Source organism: Ochlerotatus camptorhynchus, unplaced genomic scaffold (genome assembly GCF_037179485.1).
Source record: "Ochlerotatus camptorhynchus isolate MF236.1 unplaced genomic scaffold, CSIRO-AGI_Acam_v1.1 ptg000514l, whole genome shotgun sequence".
NCBI lineage: Eukaryota > Metazoa > Arthropoda > Insecta > Diptera > Culicidae > Ochlerotatus > Ochlerotatus camptorhynchus.
In genome coordinates this window covers 220,001-242,481 of record NW_027040998.1, presented here as the reverse complement: position 1 = coordinate 242,481, position 22,481 = coordinate 220,001, and the positions used below count along the sequence as shown (strand labels likewise).

At 37.4% G+C, this 22,481-nt stretch overlaps 1 pseudogene; it reads right to left on the bottom strand.

Annotated features, from left to right (window-relative positions):
• Positions 1-22,481, bottom strand: part of LOC135712903 (uncharacterized) — a 171,256-nt pseudogene that overhangs the window by 58,114 nt on the left and 90,661 nt on the right.

Below are 22,481 nucleotides of genomic sequence, written 5' to 3'. Positions count from 1 at the left end.
TTATGAAAGCTTCGGTTGCGTTTGGATCATGAAACTCAATCTCACCACAGCTTGGTGAGTTTTGCATCTGGTGAGTTTAGTTAACTTGAAATTCCGTGCTGCGATATCACAGCTTGCAATATCAACTGCAGTCAACTGTTTGCTTGTTGATTTTTATCAGCGAAAATCAAGCGTGATCTTGTTCTTTGGTGAGATTTGATTTTTTTTTATTTTTCCAACACTGTGGAGTGTATTCAGCGGAGCATGTTCTACCCATATCTCCGTAACCAGTTGACCGATATCAACAATACTCAATTGTGTTTTATGGGAACCCGATACTTTCCAATTGATAGTTTTTGCGTCTAAACACATTTACAAACAGACATGTTCCGGTCTCGTTAAGCTAAGTTGGTTGGTATGTGTAATTTGGCCTTGGATCGAAAGTCGGCTTTGCAAGCGCTAAACACACCATTCTCTGAAAGATGGGCAAAACAGATTTTGGACACTCACCAATCCCCCTTCCCCTTTAAACTGTGGATATCACCTTACTTAAGGATTTTTTGTAACAATAATAAATTAAAGTGTTTTTATAGAACATCATGTTTCAAAAAGTTCGATTGAAATATTTGAACAACTCTCGAACGAAGAAGTAAATCAAATCTTGCAGAAATTTATTGGAATGGGCTATTACTCGAAGATGGTTAGAGAAGAGCAAGTAGTTTTATTTCAATCCACCACAATGTAGTACATTGACATTCCCTCCAGTGCTGTCATGATAAATTAAGAGCTGGTTAGTCATTAAGTTTTCTAATGTGCAGCCGACCATCTAAAATCCAAGTACCCCCTTTAAAGAGCCACCATAATTGTAATTTGGGAATTTACACACCATTAAGTTCCCTCTTACTAAAACTAGGGTACGGGTAAAACGTGTTTACAATTAGATTGCCATAAAACATAATAAATACTAATCTTAACGCTACGTCCAAGTAACAAGTTTTATTAAGGACTATGATAAAACCGAAATTGTTTCTTGTGCGATGTCTTATGTCTAACATTTATGTCTTTGGACTTAGATTTTCTTAAACTACCCTGATGAAGATTTCATCCCCAGGATAAAACTGTAATCAACTTTGAAGTAATAAAATTGGGTTGTTAGTGGAATGCTTAATGGCTTTGCAGTCTTCAAGAAAAAGAGTTGATTACATAAAACCGCAAAAAATGTAATGTTCCATTTAATCCCACTTAATTTGTTTTGGGATCCGGCTTGTTAACACATGTTGACTAAGCTATATGAGTATCACGCAGATATTCACGAGTTTAAATCTCATCCTCGGAAAGCAACGAATATCATTAAAAGTGTTCAAGGAACTATAATAATATGTTTCCCGAATTTTTTTAGCATTCTCCATGGAATTTGGAAATGCGATCTTTGTAAAATGTCCTGGGATATCGTGGGTAAGAAACGCATTTTTAAACCTCACGATGAGTTTGAAGAATAAAAGGTTGCGTTTATTCAAATATGCTCGTAAGCATGGGTCATCTCCCTGCTGCCCACTGCTCTTTCGATCTGTATAGGGTCTCCAACAACTGTGCCAAATTTGAACGAATTTGGTTATGATCTGGATTAGCGAGAGAACTATAAAGTTTGTATGGGAAAATGTATGGAAAACGGATCGAAACTATTCATTTGGTGAGTTGTTATCCACCATACCTACATGATCCACTCTTATGCACATCATCAGCTTTTATCTCTTTTTGGAGCAAATGTTCGTGAAATCCGACAAACTCGAACACTATCAATATACGATGTCTCCTCGATTTGATTTCTCAATCATTGACATTTTATTAGTCCCTTTTCACACATCCGCTAGAGATTGATGTTGGTTCTTTTCTATCTTACCAGCTGTTTTGTCATTTTAGTTACCGGAAGTCAACATTCTTCTTTGACAAATTTTGACAACTGGTTTTCACTCAACCATCTGTTCAAATTCGTCAAAGAAGAATGTCATCACTTTCGATTACAGGTAACTCAACAGATGAACTTAATGAATTGATCTTGTATGTCTACACAGAAAGCCAAATCAATAAATCAATTTGCTTCAATTAAAAACAATGATCAAATGCGGGGTTGTATGATAATCATAAATACGCCAAATTTAGCAAAAACCAACACCAACAGTCAAATTATTCACCATTTTCCCCGAATCATGTTCCTTATTGTAGCAGTTTTCAAACTGAATACCACCTAGCATATCAGCATGGAAACATGTGGCGACGGCATAATGGTTCTGCTGCCTTCGGTTCGAAAACATTTGATTTATTTTCTGAAAACATCTTCCCAAACCGTTGGCACAACTATGGCTACTTGAAGTCGAAGCCAGCCTTCCCCATTTTCCACCGCTAGAATGCTGGCGGGTGTACCAAAGAAGGACACAAGATTGTGCAGATTCCACCCATTTGTTCCAATGATTTTCTGCCTGAATCCACCCCTAAGCGATGGCTTTTTTTTTTGTCGTGAGTTGCTGTCCGACTGTCATGGCCGTCGCCATTTTGGCCTTGTTCTCGATATAGGGTTGGGGGAAATTGCTTACCGGGGTGTGCCGTTATGCAAATGCGAGTGGAAATAATTTGGGATTCCAACGGCAAAGAGGACATTTTCAATTAAATTGATGGTAAAAATGTTGTAAAGGGTGATACGGTCAAAATTTGGTCAAGGGAAAACGCGTGTAAATCGGTGAAATCGTTTATTTAAAAAATCAAATTAAATTTCTTTTTCAAGTTCAATTAGTATAAAATTCAGGAAAAATATTCAGTTAGGCTTCCGTTTTTCCAAATCCAAATTTCCGGGCCTTACGCTTGACCCCTGCCATCAGATTTTGTACAGCCACCTTGTCCACCTTCTTCGCCGCAGAAAGCCAGTTTGCCTTGAACTGCTGCTCGCCCTTAGCAGTTTTTTTGGTCTTCTTTAGGTTCCGCTTGACAATAGCCCAGTATTTCTCAATTGGGCGGAGCTCTGGCGTGTTGGGAGGGTTCTTGTCCTTGGGAACCACCTGCACGTTGTTGGCGGCGTACCACTCCATGGCCTTTTTACCGTAATGGCAAGATGCCAAATCCGGCCAAAACAGTACGGAACAACCGTGTTTTTTCAGGAAAGGCAGCAGACGTTTATTCAAACACTCTTTCACGTAAATTTCTTGGTTGACAGTCCCGGAAGCTATGAAAATGCTGCTTTTCAAGCCACAGGTACAGATGGCTTGCCAAACCAGATATTTCTTTGCGAACTTTGACAGTTTCATGTGCTTGAAAACATCTGCTACCTTTCCCCTTCCTTTTGCCGTATAAAACTCCTGTCCCGGAAGCTGCTTGTAGTCGGCTTTGACGTAGGTTTCGTCGTCCATTACCACGCAGTCAAACTTCGTCAGCATCGTCGTGTACAGCCTCCGGGATCGCGCTTTGGACGTCGTATTTTGTTTATCATCGCGATTTGGAGTCACTACCTTCTTGTAAGTCGATAGTCCGGCTCGTTTTTTGGCTCGATGCACGGTTGTAGACGATACACCCAGCTTATTTGCGGCATCTCGGAGAGAGAGGTTAGGGTTTCGCTTGAAACTACCGGCAACTCTCTTTGTCGTCTCAGCGGCTTCCGGTTTTCGATTTCCCCCCGATCCAGACTTCCTGGCTGTCGACAAACGTTCCCCAAACACTTTAATTACATTTGTAACGGTTGATTTGGCAACTTTTAGCGATTTTGCCAACTTTGCGTGCGAGTAGCTCGGATTTTCGCGATGCGCGAGCAAAATTTTGATACGCTGCTCTTCTTGCTTGGACGGCATTTTGACAACTGAAGAGTGAATTCCAAAATCAAAATAGGAGCAACATTCTACACACACACACCTTCAAAATGAGGGGTGTTCAGGTTTTTTAAATGCAAAATTGAAAGAAATACGTCAAGTTGATATTGACCAAATTTTGACCGTATCACCCTTTATTGCAAAAATCGTATCGTTTACGAAATAATAAACGCCTCATATATTGTAAATAAGTACCACGGGATCGGTGTAAGAAACTTCTTCTTCATGTTTATACCGTTTTTAACTTGGACTTTCCATCTGCCTTCAACTGTTTTATGAGCTCTTTCACACAGCTGTTGATTGAAAGCTTTCTAAGCCTATACGTTCTTTGTATTTGCAGTGGCAAATACAATAATACTTGATGCTCATTTCATCGACAGGACCGGGAATCAAACCCACTGTTTCAAGCATGGTTTTGATTTGTAGTCGCGATCTTATTGATAGAGCTGAAGGAGCCCAAAGCTGTATACACAACATTTGAATATGTGAAGTTCGATGTTAGGAAGGGAGTTTGTTCTGTTTGTCTAGAAATACATTAACTTAGTAAATTAAGTGGCAAGCAAAATAAACTATAGTCAGGCAGGTCAAGATAATTTGCTAGTTCGTCAGAACCAGAACTTTACGCCGGGTGAATTGCAAGAAGAAGTCAAATTTCGATGACATTGATCGTCCGGATACGAAGCTTCCTATAACTAGCAACTCAAAAAATGTCTTTGAGCGGTTCCAGGCAAAATAACGAAACAAAATTAATTTTAGAATCGATCTTCTCCGATTTGAATGAAACTTTGCGTAATCGTTTGCTATGGGCAATGATTCACATTTTGTTAAAATTCGACCAAACAATTAAAAAAAATGTGACCTTTAATAAAAAAGAAAACAGCGAGACAAAGTTGCAGAGGCAAATAGTGTCTTTCTTGAAAAAAAAAATCAAAACTTGTTTTCTATTATCTATTAAGTAAAAATTCACATGAGTTGATAAAATCTAAATCACAATGTCCTCGCCAGATTTTTGAATTTTAATTTTAGTAAAAATCTTTTGCTTTTCGAACGTTCAAAACCACATGAAGAAAGACAAAATTCGTAGAATAAGAACTTTTGGTAAATTTTTTGAACTTTTTGATAGTTTGCTATTTTGAGTATTTTTTCACTAAACATTATTTAAAATATCTCAAACATTTTTTTCTGAGTATAAACTACATGAAAAATCATTTTGACAAAAAAAAAATAACATTGGTGCTTATTTTACGATTTTTGTCAATTTCTAAGTGTCCATTGATTCAAATATTATTTTTAAATTTCAAAAATCGCCCTTGTCTGATTTTGATATATTTAGGTTTTTAATTTTTTATTAATTTTTACTTGAAATTTTTAAAATCATTTCTTTGTAAATTTTTCCCAGAAAATAATTATTTTTCTCAGTAACTTTGTAACAGTAACAGCCCTTCTGATCTAAATAACGGGTGAACATTTAGATCAGAAGGGCTGTCATTACAATGTTTTGTAAAAATGATGACATTTTTGACTGGATACCAACTTTTTCTGTTCTCATTTCAGGGTTGTATTAGATGAAATAATGTGTTTTTCTGGTGTAATTATACATCCATAGCTCTTATCGATTCAAAGTTAGATCCTCTGATATGGCAGGTATTTTTTTTTTTTTTTTTTTAGAAACTTCGTCCTTAGACCTTTGACAATAGAAGATTACGCGTTGAATGAAATTAGCATCAGGATCAAAAATTGGGCCACTAAGGCCGGAGTTATAGTCCGTCGTGCTAGACGCTTGTTTCAAATCGTCCCTCTCAGAACCTTGCTCAAAAATATAAAATTTCTGACTCCGAAACATTGTGATGAGATTTCATTTCAAGATAGTTTGTACAGCTATGGACGCATTCCAGCGTAACGGGACACCATGAGAAGCCGACTTTTATTAACATTTTAAGCTCACCATCGGAAATAAGCTTTGTGATCAAGTGATTCAACAGGTTTGAAATTTTACCTACTCAATGTACTTTTTAGTGTGATTTTCATTTTAGGATGTAACATCTTAAATATATATAGTAAATATAATGCATAACATTTCGTAACGAGACACCATCGCATTTCTTTTAGACACCAATCAAAACAAAACTGTGCATTAGAATTTTGGTAAAACATTACGACAACATTAAAACATGTACGAATTATTTTTAAAAACATTTCGTAAGCGTCGCGTCACGCTTATCTTCAATCAGTGTTTTGCAAATGGTGTTCTGTTATGAAAAGGCGGGCATCATGATAATGGTCATATTTTTAATTTGAGCGATAATTAATCCATCAGAAGGTTTAAAAAATATTGATTTAAATTTAATATAGGTTCAACTACGTCTTCGTCCGTTTTACCTACATAATATGGGTAATGGTGGTTCACTTTTGGTGGCTCATGTGCGTGGAAAAAACACCGAGATCAATTCTTGATAAACATAATGATCCTATCTGTATTGATCGATTATATTCGGAGGCGAACCAGCCTCAGGTTGAAAGCCTACCTAATAAAGAAAACTTAACTTAACTTGAACGATTCTCTTCATTGAGTTACTCTTTCGTTAATAATCCATTTGCAAAACCTTTCCTTTATGTATTTAACGTTTTGGACGTTAGATAAGAACCTCCTTTATCAAACTATGTGTTAAAAATAGGGCGATATCTGTTTGCATAGCACTGGTTATCAAAAAAGAAAGTCGATCAACAGAATCGATTTAATCAAATAGGTCCTTTTGAAATATACATCGAGAATTATTCAGCAACTGCGTTGGACGCAACAACCGCCAAATAAACGGTTTAATGCACCTATAGAAGGCTATTGAATATGTTTAGAATCGATTAGCTGGTTCCGGAGATATAGCCGGTAAAAAGATCTAAAAAACGAGGATTGTGTTCCTAAGCAACCACTGAACCAAATTAATCTCAACAACCATGAAATGAAAGAGATCATAGTCTCATAGATCTCTATTGAGTAGTATAGGAATTTATCATCCGGCTCCGGCAAATTCCGGTGAATACGAATTTTAGGAAATTAGTCGTGTTTCTCGGACTTTGAATAGTACTCGTTCCGGTGATATGGCCGAATCAAGATCCGAAAAACACGGATTTTGGGACTTAATACTGGGCAAATACCAGGGCGTCACAATATCAGCTTCAATCGACCAAATCGATGCGACGAAGAGACTGCTGGCTTTCTTTTTCTGTTAAAGTCGAACAGCTTCGCAGCATTCTAGAACCTCAGTCGGCGTGCACAAACAAATGTTCAATCGCTTGTCTCTCTTTCTCCCGTCGCTCCATTGGTCTTCCTTTCAAGCTTCGTCGAAATGGATGAGCGAAAGAGCGCTCGACTTTGATAGTTTTCTCTTTCATGAAACACATCAACAGAGGTTTCATGACGTATATGACGGAAAATGAAATAACACATTTAAAGCATTTCTCACGTCAAAACACTTGAAGATTACACGTCATATTTTTAATTTATCTTCCATCCATATATTTATCTAAAAAAAATGATCGTAAACGGGACATAACGCATTTTAAACAAATTGAAAGAGCGGTGATAGAGTGTTCGTGAAAGGGGATTGAAAGCCATAATGAGGTTCGTTTAACTAGAAAATCGACGTTGGTTACATTGAAAGCGATGAGCAAAGCAACGACGAGAAGTTCCACAGCCAGCCTTTCCTTCCAAGCGTCCTTCTTTTTTATTTTCGTTTCTTGCTGATAGTCTAGCTAGGCGTTATAGAAATGAAGCGTCGAACACGTATGTATGAGAGAAACAAAACACGAGTTCATTTTAGAGCTTCGAAATTGTAGAGCCCTGGCAAATACTGAACCAAATTGGGCGCAACAACCACCAAATGAAAAGTATCATGGTCTTATAGAAGATTTTTTTTTAAATGGGGCAACTGATTTCGGATGTATGGACCGATCAAGTTCCGGTGTTTATGAGCCATGAGACTAGTATCAACCTGAAATGTGTTAAATTCATTATGCAGTACTTCAAATCTTACGAAAATTCAAAAACAAAATCAATGGTGGTCATATTGAGCAGCCAGGACTTGTTCCGCATACCCCCGAGCATTGACGGGTCGCTCTTTTGGGGCTTTTTTATTACTTTCTATTAATGAATGCAAACGTAAAAAGGAAAGTTTAATGCTATTAACCTCGTTATCAAAATGAAAAATGAAATCCTCCCCTTAGAGACACACTTTGTATTTTCACTGAACGTGCACTTGAGAGCGCACTCAATTTCCCCATTCGGTAAAAACACAGAGTGTGCCTCTGCGGTGCGAACGTTTTAAATTTTGATCGGGAGATTAACAGCACTAAACTATCTATTCTAAGATAGGTTAACTGAATATTCTACTGGATTTAACGAAAGCACTCTACATTAAAAAGTAACGAAAAAGTTCAAAATGGGCGATTTATCCCTGCCCCCGAGAAAGTGGCCAGTTTCTAATTTGTATAAAAAGTATTCGTATGGTACCTCAAATCACATGAGAATTCAAAAACAAGATTATTGGTAGTTAAATTGAGTGCCCAAAACCACACTGACCATGACCATGAAAAAACAGGTTCCCTCACTATCACGAGACGAAACAGTCTATCATGAGCTTTCTTGTCATTATTCAATGATCAAGCACTCACGAAAATAATTCTCATACGATTTTGAAATCAAAATTTACAACATATTTAGATGAATTCAGGCAAGCAAAAGTATGTAATCGGTAAATTGAATATATTTTAAAGATTTCCGTAACAAGTAACAATCATATTAATAAATTAGCAAGTAATTGCAATGTTCACAACATTGTTACGTTCCATCATGACAAAAAAAAAGTCGATGAGATTTTGAAGAAAATCTCTATCATCGTTTTCTCATCCGATGATAGTACAGGGCGGACTCGATTATCCGGAGTCTTGAAAAAAATTTCACTCCGGATAATCGAGCCCTCCGGATAATCGAGCCATAAAAAAAGGTTTTTTTTTTTTGGTCTTATGTGATCTCATTTAATGCTATTGAAGGATTATGGAATCGGACCACTGGTTTTGTAGATATGGCCGGAACAAGTTCCGGTGTTTATGGGCCATGAGGCTAAATTTGACTTGAAAGGAACAAAACCCATTAAGCGACTCATCAAATTAAATCAAAATTTGATATCAAGATCAACGGTGGCAAAAATTAAGTACCTTGGACCATATTGGCCACTTCCGGGCAAGTTCCGGGTGCCTCCGGAAAAGTGGCCAGAACCAGACTTGAATAATGACCTATCATGCGACACATCAGATTATATCAAAATTCGATAACCAGATCAATGGTGGAAAAAATTAAGTACCTTGGACCATATTGGCCACTTCCGGACAAGTTCGAGGTGCCCCGGGAATGTGAACAGAATCGGACTTGGATAGTAACCTATCATGAGGCACATTAAAATACATCAAAATTCAATAAGAAGATCAATGGAATTGTACCCATGGACCATCCGTTTGAGAAGCGTACGTGTAGCCAACCACGCCATGGGACCCCTCAACTTGAGAAAAATCGTAGTCTCGCGACTCTCACGTGTGTGTAGAGACAAAGTTGAGCTTGGCTAAAAATCACGGCTACCGTGAAGGCACCATATTTGACGCGGTTTTCATTGACATTTTCCATTAATATTTTTGAAATGTTAACATTGCAATTATTAGTTCCGGTGCTCCAGGGATGATAGTGTAACAATTCAACTGATGGTTGCTGATAAAGCGGCTGCAGGCGAAAATGGAGACGAGAATACGGAATTCGATGTCATGTCTGATGCTGACATAGTCAATGCTGTGCTTAACCATGATTCACATTTTTATGAAGGAGAAAGCGTGACGAACACCACTCTGGATGAAACCGAGGGGCAATTCACTGCTCTCGAGTAATGAATGAAAAAAAAAATACACAAAAATTCATCATTACTCGTCATTACTCAAAAAAATGTTATCACAGTTAACCCACAAAAATGCGGATTATAGAGAAAATGTGAATGGAAACCGCATAAACAGTGTCCGTACTACGTGGGATTTGAATTAATTGGTTACAACATGGAATATCTCGAGATCCTGACCAGATAGAAAATTACTGTCTTGAGCAAAGTTGTTCAGAAGGTCAAGGCCTTTTTGTTGGTGGACAGTAGTTCAGCGTTTTCTCACTTCGTGGCACTAGTATACATGTAAAATTCTCGCATATATTAAAATATTTCTAGATCCTTACCATACAAAAAGTTACTGCCTTCGGCAAAGTTTTTCAGGAAGTCCAGATCTTTTCGTTGGTGGAGTAGTTCAGATAATTCTCACTACGTGGCGCTAGTATATACATGCAATTTTCGCATATACAATAGCTCGAGATCCTGAGCAGATAAAACTTGTTCAGGATGTCAAGTAGTTTTGGCTGGTGGAAGTTCAGAATTTTCTCATTACACGGCGCTAGTATAAACGTGATATTCTCTTATAACATATCTCGAGATCCTAACCAGATAGAAAGTTACTGTCTTAGGCAAAGCTTTTTTGTTGATCAACAGTAGTTCAAAATCTTCTCAATAGGTAGTACTCGTATACATGTTCAGTTCTCGCATGTGATACATCACTAGATCCTGACGAGATAAAGAATAAATGTCTTTGGCAAAGTTTTTCAGGAAGTCAATATCTTTTCGTTGGTGGACAGTTGTTCAGAATTTTCTCCCTACTCGGTGCTAGTATACACATGCAATTCTCGCATATACAATAGCTCGAGATCCTGAGCAGATAGAAAGTTACTGTTTTCGGCAAACTTGTTCAGGGGGTCAAGACTTTTTGGCTGGTGGACAGTAGCCTAGAAATTTGTCACCACATGGCGCTAGTAAACGTGTACAATTCTCGCGTATGCTAAGCTCGAGATTCTGAACAGGTAGAAAATTGCTGTCTTCGAAAAAGTTGTTCATGAGGTCAATGCCTATTGCTTGGTGCCCAATAGTTCAGAATTTTCACACTACGTGGCGCTAGTATACACGTGAAATTCTCGCATGTAAAATATCTCGAGATTCTGATCAGATAGATTTCGCTAGTGGACAGTAGTTCAAAATTTTCTCACTACGTAGCGCTAGAATACACGTGAAATTCTCGCATGTGGTTTGTTTCGAGATCATGACCAGATAGAAAGTTACTGTCTTCGACAAAGTTGTTCAGGGGTCAAAGCATTTTTAGCTGGTAAACAGTAGTTCAGAATTTTCTCACCACGTGGCATAGATGTACACTTCTCGCATATGCTATATCTCGAGATCGTATTCAAATAGAAAGTTACTGTCTACAACAAAGTTATTCAGGAGGTCAAAGTATTTTGGCTGGTGAACAATAGTTTAGAATTTTCTCATAAACTCTAGGCTTTCAACTCCTAAGCAACTTTGTTCAAGACAGTAACTTTCTATCTAAACAAGAACGGGAGATATTTTATATGCGAGAATTTCGCATGTATACTAGCATCATGAAGTGAGAAAATTCTGAACTACTGTCCACCAGCCATAAGACCTTGACCTCCTGAACAACTTTCTATCTGATCAGGATCTCGAGATATAGCATATGCGAGAAGTGTACATGTATACTAACGCCACGTGGTGAGAAAATTATTAACTACTGTTTACCAGCCAAAAAGTCTTGACCCCTTAAACAACTTTGCCGAAGACAGCAACTTTCTAGCTGATCAAGATCTCGAGCTATTGAATATGGGAGAAAGGCACGTATATACTAGCACCGCATAGTGAGAAAATTCTAAACCATTGTTAACCAACAAAAAGATCTTGACTTCCTGAAAACTTTGCCGAATACATTTACTTTCTATCTGGTCAGGATCTAGAGAGAGGAGCCGGTGCCGGTGGTGTAGTGGTAAGCGTGACTGCTTTCTAACACCCCGATGGGTCTGGGTTCAATCCCAGCCGAGGTCGGTGGGATTTTTCTGAGGCATAAAAATCTCTGGTCACGTCTTCCTTCGGAAGGGAAGTAAAGCCGTTGGTCCCGGCCCATGTGTATGTGTGTTGAATGGGTGCGATATCCTACGCAGGTGTGGAAGCTGCCTTCCTGCACATTCGATTGCCGTCAATGGATGGCAATCGATGTCCGTCGGTGATTGGCACTAGATTGCGGAACAGAGAGCGACGTTAAATAAAGGAAAAGTGAGGATCTAGAGATATTTTATATGCAAGAGTTTCACATCTATATTAGCGCCGCAAAGTGAGAAAACTCTGAACTACTGTCCAGTCCACCTGCGAAAAAGCCTTGACATCCTGAACAACTATGCAGAAGACAGTACCTTTCTAACTGGTTGGGAACTCGAGATATTTTATATGAGAATTTCACGTGTATACTAGCGTCGCATAGTGAGCAAATTCTGAGCTATTGAGCACCAAGCAATAGGCTTTGATATCCTTAAAAACTTTGTGAAAGACAGTAACTTTTTATCTGGTCAGGATCTCGAGATATATCACATGCGATAATTTCACATGTATACTAGCGCTACGTAGTGAGAAAATTCTGAACTACTGTCCACCAGCGACAAGGCTATGATCTCCTGAACAACTTTGTCAGAGACAGTAACTTTCTATCTTGTCAGAATCTTGATATACTCCATGTTGTAATCAATTAAGTCAAATCTCACGTAGTATGGTCACAGTTTTCGCGGTTTCCATTTACATTTTCCCTATTATCCGCATTTTTTAGGTGTTTTCTGTAATCAAAGTTTAGCTTGTTTAGATCAAAACAAGTTTTTTGAGGAATACTCGTTGGTTTCAGATCGTTTCAGCAACAAAATGGCAATGGAAAACTCATGTGTGTTGTACAAAATTAAGGGTTACAGGCCCTTTGGTAAATTTTTTACGGATCTTCAAAAATTTTGTTCGGTTGCCATTCCCCTCCCCCCTGAAACGTGACGTAATTAGTAAACGGACCATCATGGGATTCAGTTTTTGTATGTTGTTGTGACACATGATATGTTCGAGTCCTTTCAGGTCAAAGTTAATTCAAAACCCCTTAACGCCGGATTTTGTAACAAAGGCACACAAACACTTAAATATAGTCATTTCTAGATCTTGTTAGACTGAGTCGAACGATGTATGTTACTCGTCCTCTGATCGAAAGTCGGTTTTCCAAGCGGTTTATGAAAAATAATTTACAAGATAGGTAAAAAAATATGGCTCCGGATAATCGAGCCATTTTCTCCGGATAATCGAGCCCCGGATAATCGAGCCTCCGGTTAATCGAGCCTCCGGATAATCGAGTCCGGCCTGTAATAGGAGTATGTCTGTAAAATCCAGACCATTAATTGAAAATGACATTTGCCAACCCTGCTGAGCAAAGTCTGAGATCAAATTTAAAACTAAATTTGATGTTGTGATGTAGCTGATAACGATTACTCCGGTTGCTGTTATTTTGGTCGTTTTAACGGTTAAAATATCAAAATTGAGTGCAAAAAAGTCTTCCTGTGATATCACATTGAAAACTAAGCCTGCTATCAGTGAGAGCAAACTGAAAACTCAATTTGATGTACATTTTTCCTGTGGATAACAAAACGAGTATTCAATTTGATATTGTGCTAAAGCAATGAAAACAAAACCGCAACAACATATTTTTGAAGAGCAAATGTACAGCAAAATGAAAACAAAATTTGTTATCCAATTTGTCAATTGTGTAAACTAAATCAAATTATGATTTCAGTTTGATGTTGATATCACAATTTGATTTCGATTTGCTGTCATTTTGATGCTAGACTTTGCTCGGGCAGTGAATCGCTTTTTTATTTGTTTTTGCAAATCCCGCCAGATAACTATCATGGCAGGATTCCCGATCAAAGTTCAGCATCAGTATCAACATCAAACTGAAATCTTAATTTGATTTAAGTTTACGCAATTGACAAATTTGATACCTAATTTTGTTTTCATTTTGCTGTAAATTTGTTCTTCAAAAATATGTTGTTGCGGGTTTGTTTTCATTGCCTTAGCATAACATCAAATTGAATACTTGTTTTGTTATCAACAGGAAAATGGATATCAAATTTAGTTTTCAGTTTGCTCTCACTGATAGCAGAAATAGTTTTCAATGTGATGTCACAGAAAGATTTGTTTGCTCTCAATTTTGATATTTTAACCGTTAAAACGACCAAAACGACAGCAACCTGAGTAATCATTATCAGCAAAATCACAACATCAAATTTAGATTTCAATTTGATCTCAGACTTTGCTCGGGTCGTGTGTTCTTTAATATTGCCACCTAAGAACATTTTTTAGCCTGATCAAGAGCTCGTCGTCCATTATAATTTAAACAAATTAAGCCTCGAATACTATAGAAGTAGTCAGAGATTCAAGAGCCTTGTTTATATCATCTTTGGAATCAAACGTTCCTTTATTGTTTGCATTATAAGAAGGCTGCCGAAAACATACATTTTCCTACTTAAGAAGTGATTTTTTGATCATCTGTCATCTTCATTGAATTTTCGACACCATAATTTTGTACCCATTGTAACTTTTGAACGGATGATCCGATTGAGGACAAGAATGCTAAGAAAGGTCTTAACGAGTACTTAGAGCACCTAAAATTCTACTTACCCGAAGTAATTAATATTTTAACAGCGCAAAAAAAAAATCATTTTCGTAACGGGACACCATAATTATGAGGATGTTTTAAAAACTGTTTTAAATTTAAGTGAAATAAATTTTTATAATAAATAAAACCAGTGCATGAAACCGTTACTAAATACCTTTCTTTTCCATGTTTAACGCAACCTGCAAGTACAGAAAGGAATTCGACTTTGAACGTTCATAATAAAATCGTTAAAAATCAAATCCCAACTCTTACTAGATTTAATCAATTTTGTTGTGAAATAATTAATTATCAGCTTACGCGATTGAGTCTTTCAAATAAACGAACTAGATCAAAATATTCTCATGCTGATAATGCATGTATTTTGATGGACTATCTCAATAATTGGCAATGCATTTTTAAATAAAATAAGTGCTATTCTTGTAGTAAGATACACAATCATATTCTCTAAATAAATGTTGATCCCTCGGCGCAAAAGTGCATGGATTGTGTCTATTAATTTCAGATTCATCATTTAAATATGCAAAATTTGTCATGACTATATGTTCTCGATTGCTTGCGGGTATTTCACTAAAACATCTTGTTTGAGATTTATATTCAGACCCACATTGATTAAAATATGTTTAATTTGAGCCGGACATGTGCTTGGATTTAATGTAGAAAAATTGTTTCAGCTGACTTAAGGGGAAGTTTACTGCTCCGAAACATATTATTGCATTTTGATTTTTCTAAAAATATTGGAAAAAGATATAAAAATTTAAAAAGATCAATCTTTTTCTAAAATTTTCAAAGAAAATTCACATGCAAAAACATTTTTTATCATCATGGCATAAAGTTGGACTCATTAAACCACAAAACATCGACTTTACGCTTTTGCTGAGAGTCCATTTTTTATGATGAGATAAAAAAATTATTACATATAAATTTATCCCAGGAATCTTAGGAAATTTTTTTTCCTAATTAATTTGGTTGATAAAATACATGATCACCAAAATTTACTTAATTTTTCCTACATCTATAGAGTTTAGGGTGGATATAGTTTATATGTCAGATCCTTAACAACTGTGTCAAATTTGATCAAATTTGGTTACGGTGTGGATTCGCGATAGAATTTTTAATTTTGTGTGGGAAAATGTGATGGGTACATGTTTCTAATCATTAAATCTTTACTTAAAAAAACATTACTAACAACTTTTTGCAACAAGATTTGATATTGACATTTTTAGTAGCATGAACTCCATTTATTTGTCATCTGCTTCGTATCCTAAAAGAACTATGAAAGACACATTCTAAGTGACGTTACCACGGTTTTGCCCATTTTTTGGCAGATTTTGCATTGTAACTTAAAAAAAAAACATAAAATTAGCCCCTAAATAGTGCGTTAAATTTCATATAAGAATTTATCAAAAGTGGTTTATAATGTTTTGGTGAGTAGATGTTGAGTAGTGTAGATGAGAATTACAAAACGCTGTATCATCATACAACATAGTCGCTTACCCAATTTCAGCTACTCAAATCATAGACTCGAATAATGATTATAAGAAATCATCACACTTTTCAAATCTGCAACATTTTTTCAGTTACAGTACAATAACTGTCATCAAGCAGGTAAAAACGTGGATACATCCTGGTAGAGTGTGTCGAAAAGAAGCACTTCCCGCATAAACAATAACCATAAGAAGCGCCTAACCACCAATTCGGGATATCATCCCAACTTTATGTGGTATGGTCGAATCATCTATGATATCGTTAGTGTATGGTACCAGTTTATTACACACTTAAATTTTTTCACCGAGATTCCAACAGCCGAGTAATTCTGCAATTTATTTTGCTGAGATTCAGTAAAACAATTACCGAGACTCAGCTAACAAATAACATTTTGCTGAGATATCAGCTAACAAACAGATATTTTTCAGAGATATCAGCAACAGTAAATGCCGAGGTAATTGGCTGTTGGATATTTTACCGAGCTAGATTAAGTGTGTAGGGTTGTTCCATGTTTCGCAATTCGATATTAGTATTTCAAAAAGTTTTTCAAAATATGTGGAATTTTGTTTGGTTCAAATCACTGTTGGTAAGTGGGTGTTGTACTTGGAATGAATTTGAATCAAATCTAGGTAACTGTGTGCTGTGAGTAACGTTCTACTTTACATCATGCAGTTTTGAAAACATAACTGTGTGCTCTATCTATCGTTACGTAACATAAGAAATATCGCTACTCTACTGGAACAAAAGTGTTTGATTGATAGTGTCAACTGATCGCTAGAAATTCCAAGTTCAATCATACTGCATGGGTCAACGATGGATGTCTAAATGTGGGATAACAATTAAATCAAAATTTTCGATTCGTTTGTCCAGAAAATTCTGCCTGTTTATCGTTGCTTTATTGCTGTTCATGAGCAGTGAACAAAAAATTTCGACTTGTGTTTATTTTCCGTTGAAAGAGTCAGATAGGAAAAGAGTTGCTGCTTCTTTCTTGCCATTGTGTAGAGAAGTGAGTATTAAGTGATGAGATTAAATATTGATTAAAGGGATGAATGATTAATGGCTCCTCGCTTTGTAGCGATCAAGACGAAGATAAATGAGTTGTGCGGAAAAGCTTGACTAGAGTGGGAGCAAATTTAAAGTGTCCTTCGAATGGTAGTGGATGGAAAAAAGAAACCGTCACGGGAAGTGAGATAGAGATAATGACGATGATGATGCACATGACGGGGATGATTATGATGATGGTGAAGATGAAGGCAATGATGAGGTGGATAATCATGATAATGGAATTGTTAGAGTAAATTAAAATATCGGCACCTGGCATAAGGGTGGCATAGCAGAAGTACTTAGTGGATTCGCTCGGCTTGGCAGTGGTGAGACATTAGCTGCTGAGTAGGGATTCGAAGCTCCTGTCGACGACGTCAACACGCTGTACTGTCCATCGGTTAACGCATGGCTACTGGCACTAGAAGTTACTCCCATCGAAGCGATGTTCATGGAACTTACACCAGCCGTGATTGAACTTATTCCAGTGGTGCCAATTGAGCTAATACCTATCGAGTTTAAACCGAGCGAGTTAGGAACACAGGTCCCAACACTTGAAGGAACGCCACAATTAGTCAGTCCGCTTAGTCCTCCTAGCACACCGGTGCTGTTCATGTGGGACGCTAAGCTTGTAGATTGGAGGTGGGGCTGGTGCTGAGATAGGCTGAGGCTTGTGCTTGTCAGACCAGACCCCAGCGATGATGACATTATTGGTCCAGTAGTTCGCGGGTGCTCTAACTCAGCCAATATACGATTGTCCTAAAATGATTAGGACAGAAATCAGTTTTGAAAAAACAAAATCGAACAAAAAAAGCAAAACTAATCCAAAATAAATAATTCGACTAACTTCTATGTATTGTGCGCTATGCTTCGGGGATTCTGTCAACATGTTTTCCTCTATTCTATAGCTAACATCAAAAAATCGAATGACTAATAATACTTAAATTTGGTTACCGAAATTTAATCGCAACTTTGCTTTCAACATCAACACTCTAATTCATCTAAGGAAAATTTTCAAACGCAAAAAATCGCATTCGATTATGTGACCAATACATAAAAATTATAATATTGTCGCAATAAAATAGGATTGTTATTTCTCTAGTGTAACACACATACATTAGCAATGGATAAACGTGCCTGTTCGATCTTCGCCATAATCCTATCTATTTCGGTTCCCTGTTGCTGGGTTGGCGTGGGAGCCCACGTTACAGTACTGCCACCACCTCCTCCTCCTCCACCACCACCTCCGCCTCCTCCTCCACCTCCTCCTCCTCCTCCTCCTCCTCCTCCTCCTCCTCCTCCTCCTCCACCGCTGCCACCACCTCCTATGCCACTGAGGGCGGAGGACGTTCCTAGCGAGGTCGAATTGCCAACCATACTACCGTAACTTCCGATATTGTTGACCATGGTCGAATGATTGCTTGTGATTGTGCTACTGAGACCTCCGACACCAACGGAACTGGAACTGGCCGGCGTTCGGCCTGGACGTGACTTTAAGGCAGCCGACAGCTCTAATTGAAGCTCTTCGCATCTGACTGTTTCAAGAGCGGCCTGGTTGTGTGGCAAGGTCCGGATTAGCGCAAACGAGAGAGACAGTGGATGGTTTGATTTTAATGCTTTTGTCGACACGATCGCTTGATTATGTAATGCAATATCGTTCTAAATTTTGATTTAGGTTTGTATGGAATGCCCATCAACAATCAACAAACTACAGAAGCTGTGAAGAAAACTGCAAGCCAGAGTAGAACGAAGCTTCGTAGTTACAGCGTAGTTTAATGCAGAAATTGAAACATAGAGAGAGGGAGAGAGAGAGCTTTACAGCAAAGAAGCACAGGTCTTATTTACATCGATAACTACTATAATGATCTACTACTACCAACGCTTGACAACTTTGAGTTACATGAAAAAGGAAAGATGAGATTTCTGTTTAATGAAGCATCTAATATTCAAATAAATATCAAACTATAAATAAATATCTACTGACATATATTAACATAGACTGAGTGGACTTTCCTGAAAAAAATAAACATAAATTGTGTGAGTGTACATTACAGAATAGAGCTATATCAAATGTAATATCATAGACAGATGCCATCACTTTGCTCGGTTCGGACCGGGTTTATCAGGTAAGAAGGGGCGCTATGCATAGGGCAAAAGAAAATGTAGATTTTATAAGTATAAGATATTTGCAGTACAATAAAGCCAACCAATGATGCCATTTAAGGGGCATTATACATGTGAACAGCTTTGAAAAAAAAAGTCCCCTTTTATTGCAGGGATAATAAGCCATAACAAATTTTAAAAGTTTGTATAAACCGTGGACATAGAACACCATAGAAGTTTTCAATTTTGTGGGTTAGAAAGCTTCTCGACTTCTATGACCATCATTGTACTTGCCACAGAATATAAGATTTCAAAGATTGTACAGACTTAGCAATGTTCTCAGCGCAAAGTTACAGTTTAGGCGAAATCGCCAAAAAGAAAAGAAGAAATGTCTCTTATTATGCGGAAAAGATTCGAACTCAACTGCTTGTCCAACCTGTTGAAACATCCCTGATAAAGTAAGGTATATTTCGGCTATAATTATCAGGAGCATGGAATCAAAAATATCACAAAATGACAAGCGATCAACGAGGCGAATAATAACGCAGCAATGTAAAACCATAATGATATAATCTTCTTCTCTTTCTTTCACGACAAACTGCCTTTGTAATAAAGCTCACTCGGGTTGGTAGAAGTTAGAACACAACAGTTCATCTGCTCTGACAGCTTGCAAAAAAAATGAGTTAATCACTGCATGAGTAAAATTCTTCACGGTTTTCCTCAAAAATCATCTCGAATATCAGGAAAATAAATAATATCCTGTAAACTGAGAAAATATTCATCGATTTTCCTGATATTCAAGCCGATTTTTGAGGAAAATCGAGGACAATTTAACTTTTGCTCTGAGTAACCCTACTTTTTGCAATTTTGAGTTGAGTTCGAATTATTGTTAAGTTACTCTCAGAGTTACCCTCTCGCTTACCTTTTAGCGGTGAAGACATCCCTGATGCCAAGGACAGACAAATGCAGATTTTTAATAAAATCACCTGGCAAAAAAATCCACTATCTTGAAATCAATTTGCATTTATGGCTGTAAATAACCTATTTAGCGTGCACTTTAAATTTACCAGTTTTTGGAAAATATAAAAAAATTAAATCTCACCAAATAACAAGTTCACAATTGATTTTTGTAGACATACATCAACAAGCAAACAACTGCGGTTGATATTGCAAGTTGTGATATCGCAGCTCGATATCAAGCTAACAAAACTCACCAAACTGTGGTGAGATTGAGTTTCATGATTTTTGCTATACATCCGAACGCAACTGAAACTTTATATAACGACTTGCAGCAGTAATAAAATCGCTGACTGTGACGTTCTGAAAGCGAAATAGACATTGTCAAACACATATTTAACAACCCCTAAATTCCTGTGACATTTATGAGGGGTCGTAGAGTTCTCTGCATATCTCTCAAGTAATTGTCGGACTAAGGACGTGGCCAGGACAGCTTTGGGCTGCTGGAAGGAGAAACATCATTTGTCTAAGAGGTAATGATTTCTCCCAAATTACTATCTAACAGTACTGGATTTTTTTTCCACTGTTTGGGACCTAACACTACTGCGACTAGTAAATTGATCTATTGTAGTATATCCCTTGTCATTAGTTTAGTGCATGTCGTATTACTCCATCACTATTGAGAAATGATGAAGTATTCGATTTTTTTACAGTTGCCACTCTTGCATTTATCGCAAGGATCCGACTCTAATAAGGTCCCGCTATTTATACCCTCCGGAGTGTTGAAACACCCTCCAAAAGCGCGCCCCTTCGTCAGTCAAAATTGGATTCCTTAGTAACAAAATTAAAGAATGACACCGATAATGACCATGCATCAGAACCCTAGTCTTAACCACTTCAAACTAGGGAACAACGAATAGAAGATTAGGAATCACATAGATGAAGACAACTAACTTATTTTTTTCCTTGGTTCAAGATCATCCTCGGTAGACAAAGCCGAGTCTTGTCACTATCAACAAGGCATAAAAAGTAACAAGGACTAAGATGTGTTCCTTTGATTACTGAGAACTCCTGTTTCCCTAGTTTGAAGTACACAGCAAAAAATAAATTTTAATATTACATTCAAGAGGATGCACTTTAATCATGTCGAAAATCTTATGTAATGTTTATTTTCTTCTTTCCTTTATTTAACGTCGGTCTCTGTTCCGCAATCTAGTGCCAATCACCGACGGACATCGATTGCCATCCATTGACGGCAATCGAATGTGCAGGAAGGCAGCTTTCACACCTGTGTAGGATATCGCACCCATTCAACACACATGGGCCGGGACCAACGGCTTTACTTCCCAGAGATTTTTATGCCTCAGAAAAATCCCACCGATCTCGGCTGGGATTGAACTCAGACCCATCGGGGTGTTAGAAAGCAGTCACGCTTACCACTACACCACCGGCGCCGGCTTATGTAATGTTTATGGCCACAAAAATAAACAGCAGCATAATGTCAGTTCATGCACTGTATTAATGATAATTTTGTCCTTTTTGGCTAGTAATATTACACCATATTTTTGACACGATTGAGGTGCATCCACTTTGATGTGATATCAAAATCAATTTTTTGCTGTGTAGTCAGTACTAGGAATCGGTGGTAGATATTACATCCCGTAACGTACCACGAAAACGTGATCTACCCACGGGGCAAATTCTGTTACTTATGTGCAACATGGAGCGTCATATATCATACAAGTTTACATTAAAGATCGTGCACATTTATGAGACAATTCATGAAATAATCCAACAATTCTTGCAAGTTGCTAGTTTATGTGTAAAGAAAGTTTACTTGCATGAATGTTTGCCTGCATGGATGTTCGCATCCCCTTTAAAATTTAGTTTTTTTTTTCTGAGTAGGTGCTTTAAAGTTTTTGATTTTTGATAAATCTCACAGTAGCGAATCAATCTTCGAAAAATCTTCTTTCATTTCTCGCATCTACTTGCATCGCGTATAATCTTTTGCAGGAAATATTCACAATAGCCTTTCTATCTACTCAGCGTGCGCGCAGATAACCACAGCAAAACCAAATATTTCCTGCATCGTATATACAGTCATCCCTCTCGAATTTTGCACACAAATTACACCCACACCTCACCCCACTTCGCTAAATATGCAAATCTTAGTTTATAGGAGTTAGCTTTTATTTGCGAGAAATCGATGATTGAAGTCATGGTGTACAAAAGCCTGACCGAATTATTGGTGGCATGCCGACGGCGCCTGTGTGGTGGTCTAGTGGTAACCCGAGCAATGTCGGTTAACAAAATGAAAGCAAATTGATTAAAAATTTTGCTGTTCTTTTCAAAATTAATTCTCATTTTGATTTCAATTATTATGAAACAAGTTTGACATTTTATTAAGCATTCAATAAGTTTATATCAGTAATTACCTCCGTAATGCTGGTAGAT